The 7,932-nt window shown below is 35.3% G+C and overlaps 1 long non-coding RNA gene across 1 annotated transcript; it reads right to left on the reverse strand.

Annotated features, from left to right (window-relative positions):
* Positions 1–1,821: 1,821 nt before the first annotated feature.
* Positions 1,822–2,623, reverse strand: LOC145077251 (uncharacterized). The gene is made up of 3 exons (XR_013693049.1): positions 2,314–2,623; positions 2,031–2,230; positions 1,822–1,932 (listed from the first exon to the last, which is right to left on the reverse strand). It is a non-coding gene; the product is annotated as an uncharacterized LOC145077251 (long non-coding RNA).
* Positions 2,624–7,932: the final 5,309 nt, after the last annotated feature.

The following is a 7,932-nucleotide window of genomic DNA, read 5'->3' on the forward strand; positions in this document are numbered from 1 at the left end:
ATTTATAGGCGTGCATTCTAAAAGAATCTTCAAATGCTCAATCCCATTTATATCATCTCAACATGAAATCATTGTTTTTCTTCTTCCTCCTCCACACACAAAACGGAAGCACGACCATAAATGGAATCACAACAGATAATCAATGATTAGTTTCACTATAAATCTTGTGATTTTCTTTCTTCACTAGATATAAGCTCCGTTTCGGTTGCGGGGCATGGTTTTTCATAATCTTTAAATAAGAATTATTACAACTGCAAGATATCACTGCTATGAACGTGAACCATTTATTATCGTTGAATTATCATTGATCAATAAGAACGTGAATCCATCACCAAAATCTAAGAACAATTTTGAATCGATGGCAAAGTAGATATCGTAGGTGAAACTTTGTTAGCTCGCTGAAACTTTTATCCCAAAGATGAAGCGGTTTGACGTATGTCGCCCATTTGAATGTCTAGTTTCAATTTGGATCAAATTTATTTGGGGTAACTTTGATCCATCATCGGTTATATTTGAAGGACTTGTTGTGTTTATGTCCCTATACAAGTTCTAAGTATCAATATTTTTTTTTCATATTAAAGGTGATTAACAACACAATAGTAAAAACCAAACTACATATGAATAGTAAACTTTTGCCTTTTGAACTTTTGCAACAATAGTTTTGGTTTTTTTACTTTGCCACAAAGATACTTTTTATGCAATTAATCATTATATTTGGTTTCTAATTTGTGATTTTATCTAGTGGTTTCAATTTTGTACTTCATTAATGTTTGATTGTAGTTCAATTTAGATTGATCATCTGAATTAGTATCAATTCATTCTACTTTATTAGTTATTAAAGTCTATAATTGTTTTAATAAAGTGGTAATAAGTAACAAATATCACATTGGCATGAGTGAATGGACCGAATCGGCTGGAACCGGCCCGACCCAGACTCGAACCGGAACCGGATTCGGCCAAAATCAAGAACCAAACCGGCTCGACAGTTCTACTGGTTCCGGTTCCGGGTCCGGTTTTTGCCGGGTTTTCGATTTTGGAATTGGTCTTTGAGAAATAGAAACATATTTTTGGGTTACGGTTTCGGTTTATGCCCGATTATTGAATGTGATTATAAGCTCGAAGGTCAAAAGTTGATTGTCTATAACTTACGTCAAAATTGAAGACGTAATTGACTTATCAATAACATGAATGCAAAACGGTTATGATTTATCTTTATAAATGATCTTTTGCATGTATTCTCAGTTTCTAATGTTTTGAAAACTTTGCCAAACAACAGGTTGACTTGATAGTTTCTTTATAAAAATATGGATTTTTATTAGTTTTTTTTCTTAAAAAAAAAAGAAAAAAGAAAGAAAGAATGAGTTAATATTTTCTTACATGTTGCAGCACTAAGCTTACTACATTTCATGCAATGTAGCATGTGATCTCAGCTACCTTATGTGTCCCGTTATAAAAAACATTTATAGCCACAAGTATTGTCATTTTGTTATTTAAATCCCTAACTGGGATATCATTAAGTACTTCGATTATACATGGAAGTATGATTTATCTTTATAAATGATCTTTTGCATGTATTATAAGTTTCTAACCCTTTTTTCTTATAAAGTAGTTCGATCACTGCACCATCAAGGTAATTTTGAACATAATTATTATTAATTAATTATATGTTTGATGTTTTGTAATTTACTTGATCAATCTTGTATTTGGTATGCTAGAATTTAAATGAGTCACTTTTCTCAAACAACCATTGCACCATTATTAACTATCCAACATTCAAAATACACTTTCAACATTCAAAATATACTTTCAAGTTTCCCCAACAAAAAAAAAAAACAAAGTCTAATATGTGGATTCCAACATCTGTTTGACATTTTAACTAATTCCCCGATCTCTTCCCTGTTAGCTTCAAGTTATGTATAGCATCCACAATGTCTATATATAATACAAAAGAAAAATGTTATTACTTAATAAAATGTAACAATTACTAATAAGATGTTAAAAATAAGATGTAACATATATTAGTGTATTACCAATAGCGAGGTCATCGTCAGCTAACACATTGTGCACTTCGTCGTAGTCACATATAGGCAAGCTACTAGCCAATCTTGAGTGCATATCAATGGCTCCACAATCACAGCGGACAAATTAGTACGGTAGTCGGTAATTACTCGATGACCGTTACTGAATGTGGATTCGGATGCTACGGTGGAAATTTGCATCCCCAAAATATCTATTAAGAAACAAATTAGTGTATAATACACGACATGAATTTATAAATTAAAAATTAAAATTAGAGCAAAAGAAGGTCGATACCTCTTGCCATTCAAGCAACGATCAGGAACCGCACCGCGTTATTTTTCCACCATGTGAGGATATCATATCATTTGTCAAATCCGATTGTGTCCTCGTTTAAGTATCGTTGCAATTGACTTTCTGATGAAGTTGAGGGGAAACTTCCTGAGGTCATATAGCTTCCAAAGAATTTGTTTTCGTCATCAAAATTAACAACTTCTTTGGGAGTTTCTTGTTGAGATGATGAGGTCATGTTTGACCTTTCCAAGTATGTCTTGAAAAACTTGTCCAATTTGCATTCGATATCAATAACCTTAGCACGTGCTTTCGATTCTATCTCATCAATGGACATCTTATTATCTTTGTTCTTGGCTTTAAGCATCTGGGTAAAAACAACTTTCATAAACTTTGACTTGCATTGAGGATCTAACAATGTCGCAAAGAAGACATAATCACTTATAGTGTCATAATCACCCCAATATTTGTCATATTTATCTTTCATATTTGGTACCATAAACAAAAAATCCGGGTTGGTTTCATGTTTCCTAAGATGTTGCTCTATGTCTAGGATCTCCTGGGTATACGTATGGAAGATAGGCTTTGTTGAACATGAAACTTTTTCAGTTTTCTTCTTAAACTTCTCAAGGAACTCTATCATCTTTTTAATCATCTCAAAGTCTGAATGCGATGGTATCCTTTCCACACTTTTTCTGAAACATTGGATTTATCAAAAAAGAACAAAGAAAATACAATCAAAGTTTCATGTATGTTGCTGCAACAATAAACAAAAGTAAATATTGCTAATTTTTAGTGCTGAAACATATTTGATTTTATTTACCTTGATGACTATATTCGAGAAATGCGTCTTTCACATCGTATGCTGATCTTAGCAATTCAAAGGTAGAGTTCCACCTTGTTGGAGTTTCACCACACAAAAACCTTTGACTTTCTACAGCCGCATCCTTCATGGCTTGTTTAAAGGTCTTGATCCGTTGCGGGGAGGCTCTAATGTATTTCACCGCATCCTGTATGCTTTTTACATGATAAACTTCATGTTTTAACCCTATTTTCACAACTAGGTTTATGATATGAGTCATACACCTAATGTGAAAATGTTTGTCATTCTCGTAAATACCCGACAGTTCTTTCACAATGATGTTGATTGCCGCTTCATTTGTCTTGGCATTATCAACGGTCATCGTCATGACATTCTTCATCCCCACTCGTTTATGCAAATTAGCAACTCCCGGGCCATGTCTTCAGCTTTGTGAGTATCAACCTCTCTAAAGTTGACTACCCTTTTGTGCATGACAAAATCTTCGGTAATGAAGTGGGCCGTAACAACCATATAATTTATCTTTTGACACGAGGATGTCACGTGTCGGTTGTCAAGCAAATGGCTATTTTGGGGTTGCTCAAATGTTTTTACAACTTCTGCCTCTTCATTAAATAAGACAAAACATCACGAGAAATTTTATGCCTTGAATGCAATTTCAACCTACCATTGAGGGCGTTTACAAATTCTATGAACACCTCGTTTTCTATGAGTCATTTTTTTGTTTTTGGGTTTTGGTTTTGTTGGGTATTTTTCTTGTGTTGGTTTTTTTGGCAGTGTTGGTTTTTTTTTTGTTGTCTTCGTCTTTGTGGGGTTGCAAATTTTTGTTTTTTTGAAGGTTGATGTTCTTGTGGCTCCTCTTCTTGGTCTGATTCGTCACTTGGTATAACATTCCATGCCGGTGTTTCTTCTATACAATCTTCTTTAGAATCTTCTCCATAATCCTACATTCACAAAATAAAACATATAATAAGTCACATTAAGTTTAATTGCTGATTTTTTTTTCTGATTTGACACCCTTCCTTGCGGGGCTTGTAACTCATTCAATTTTTAACCAAATCAAACGTTTTTATAGTCTAACTTAACTACAAAACCTAATCAACACGTAGGAGAAAGATTCAGGTCAAAACAAGTTAAATGCGCATTTGAACAACAAAGTCATATTACGTTTAATTGTTGTAACATAAAAAATTCTTATTTGACACCCTTCCTTGCGGGACTTGTAACTCATTCAATATTTAACTAAATCAAGCGTTTTTATAGTCTAAACTTAACTACAAAACCTAATCTACATGTAGGAAAAAGATTCAGGTCAAAAAAGAGTTAAATTGAGTGATTTATACACATTTGAACAACAAATTCAGATTACGTTTAATTGCTATAACATAAAAAAAATTCTGATTTGACACCATTCCTTGCGGGGATTGTAACTCATTCAAATTTTCACCAAATCAAGTGCTTTTATAGTCTAAATTTAACTACAAATTCTAATCTACATGTAGGAAAAAAGATTCAGGTCAAAACAAGCTAAATTGAGTAAGTTATGCAACTTTCAAAATTTGGACAAAATGCTAAAAAAGTAAATATTGCTAATGAGCTAATCTTACTTGGTCATCAAAGTCTTTTCCAATCCAATTAGCCAGATTACCATCTTTATTTTTGGCATCATGAACATCCGAGTTTCAGTATCTTGACGATGGTACATTTGGTAAACTATTCAAATCCTACATTGTCAATATAGCACATTACTTATATAACTAAACAAATTCTTAGTTTTGACAATCTTACATTCATACTATAAACTAATCTAACAAAAATCTCACATGTACGTCTATAAAGTACAAAGTACATTGCTAAATGGAACTTAAAACATGAAATACAAATGTATAATCTTACTTGATCTTCATGAGCATCCATATTTCGAATCATTAAAGCAAAATATGAAGATGTCGACTTGAGAATTGAGAAGATGATAATTGATGATGAAGAACGATGGAACATTGGAGATGCTTGGAATCGTATAAGGGATGATCGATGCTTGGATTCCTTTGAGATTTTGATGATCGACATGAAGAACTGAAGATCGATTGGTAGGGTTCGTGACATTAGGTGATAATTATAAGAATTAAACCATTACTTTCTTTGATCTAATAAGCATCAATGCTCACTAACAAGTTTATTTCAATGATATGAGATTCGTATCTATTAAGTTAATGCCGGTTGCATTGCCCGGATAGTACAAATTTATGATTCTCAATTAACTTATTTTTATATATTGATATTTACGTGGACAAAACCATAAATGTATCATGTATGCGTCTCTAAATTTCTAAGACTCTTAATTCAAACTCAAAAAACTGAAGAACTTATTGGGAAGTGGGAATCGATCAATAACCGGAAACAAACACTTCAATAATAGGGAACCTCTATAGCAGTAGTTCTTCTTTCTCTACTAAAAGATTGCAACAGGCTTCGTGACTTGGAGAGTTGGAGTCGCCAACTCGGGGTTTATGCCTACTACTGTGGGATTTTTTTAAAGATCGTTTTTTTTTATCTATGTCGATTCGGGGTTTACGTCCAAATCAGAAGTCCAAACGGCAAAAAAGTTATCTGGTCCGGTTCCCGGTTTTGGGCCTGTTCCAACGATCGGTTCTTACCGAGTCCCGGGTCCAAAAATTGACAAAAATATAGTATCGGTCCCGGCCCGACCGGTTCCATCGGATTTCGGTTTCGGGACTGGTTCCCCGGTCCATATGCTTATCCCTAGTTCCAAACTTATGAGAAGTATTGGATATTTCTAGAAATTTTACATGGATCTTAATGGTTATTTTTTTTATTTAATTGAGCTTATTTGATTAGGGTGATAAAAAGTTATCTTAACTTAAAAAATTGTTTTGGTTAAATAACTTGGTAAAAGAAAACTTTGTTGGAGCATGCTAATAGATTTTTTTAGTACGAGCTTAAATAGAATGTTTATTAAATAACCATATATGGATTAACTACATAATTAGGAGAGTCATAGAAAAACTTAAACATATTTTATTATTGAATTTTCTAAAGCTTATTTTTATGCATTTTTATTCACTGCAATTTTATTTTTATTAGCTTTATTCAAAACAAAAACCTCGTCTCGCTTATTTTTATGCATTTTTATTCACTGCAATTTTATTTTTATCAACTTTATTCAAAACAAAAACCTCGTCTTATTATTTCCGTTATGACTAGTATGTTTCTCATGCAAAGAGGAATTAGGTTGTACCTATGTAGATTCGACATTTCTTCCGTGTGTTATCCTTTAGAGCAACTAAGTAGTGAAATTTATTTATTTGTGGGTGTAAATGATACACCTAATACTCTAGCATCGTTATCAGGGATACGGTATTGCTAATAGTTTATGTAACACCCGTTTATTTATTAATTAAATAAATAAATTAATGAGCGATTAGTAGCCCTAAAATAAATAATTATATATCAAATGATGGTCTCATAGAGCTAATTGTCACACTTTAAGAGATTTGGGGTTAAAAGTGTAAAATCCAGACTTATTATGAAAGAGATTTATGTATTCAGGGTTTGAATGGTAAATATTAGCTCCGCTTTGAAAGAAAATATGAAGGGAGGGACTGTTATTGTCAATATGGGAAACTTTTAGATGGAGCGGGTTTATATGTCTCGGCAAACCCTAAACCTTCATCTTTCAGCCGCCTCCATTCATACTCTTCATCTTCAACCTCCGACAGTCGTTCCTTTTTCCCCCACCTGGTCCGTTCTTCGGCAAGCTAGCGGCCACCAAGCAATTACCCGACCTCCTGCCTTGCCGACCGATCGAGACTCCATCTCGCTATCGCCATCAGCTGACCCCGTTGTCACCGGTGTTAGTCATCAGCCTCATAGCCGCCATTGGAGCCGGATTAAGCCGCCGCTACGTTCTAGCGGCCGACGAAGACAAGGATGCTGCTCCGACGTGATTCGGTTGTCGAGATCGCAACCCTAGCCGATGCCCCGCTGTTGGCGGCTGTTGAAGACGATGAGCCTCCTGCCTTCCTCAAGGCCACCTTGCACCGCCGCCATGATGAACGTTGCTGATGCTGCTGCCCTTCGACGATGAGCGTTGCCGCTGCTCCTTCTCTACCGCCATAGAGCCGCTGTTACGCCACTGCCGTCGCCACTCACCTTAGGTGGGTGGCTGGGTTCGTTTTGCTAGAAGAAAAATTGAGGGTGTGTGCTCCCAGTCACGTGTGTGTTTTGTGTGGTTTATCTTGGTCGGAAAATGGAAAAGAATGCCCACCATGGCCGCCAGCCATGGTGGCTGCCACCACACGCCACCGTCGGCCGCCATTAGGTTGTTGTTTATGTACTTGTATTAGTGTGTGTGTGTGTATGTGTGTGATTATTTGGGGTGTTAGCATTGTAAAATGTAACCGAAAAGAAAAATAATGAAAAGAAACTCAAACCACCACCATAGGGTGGTGGCTGCCGCCTCCTGCCGCCACCGGCCGCCGTGTCGGGTGGCGGTGTGCTTTGATAGTGTTTGGACTTGTTTGGATGATTGGACAAAGGACTAAAACCTTAATGGGCCCAATAAAGCTTAATGGACTCTATTGGACCCAATAAAACCTTAATGGACCCTAAAAAAACCCTAATGAGCTTAATGATATTCTAGTGGGCTTAATAGGCCCAATAAAGCCCTAATTGATTTAAAAGCCCAACAAATTAATTAATGGACTAGTATTGGGTTGGAAACCCTAATTAGGGGGAATTAATCGGGACACACGGGAATTATTTAATAACTGGAGATATTAAAT

This window comes from Lactuca serriola, chromosome 9 (assembly GCF_051521515.1).
Source record: "Lactuca serriola cultivar US96UC23 chromosome 9, Lser_US96UC23_V15, whole genome shotgun sequence".
NCBI lineage: Eukaryota > Viridiplantae > Streptophyta > Magnoliopsida > Asterales > Asteraceae > Lactuca > Lactuca serriola.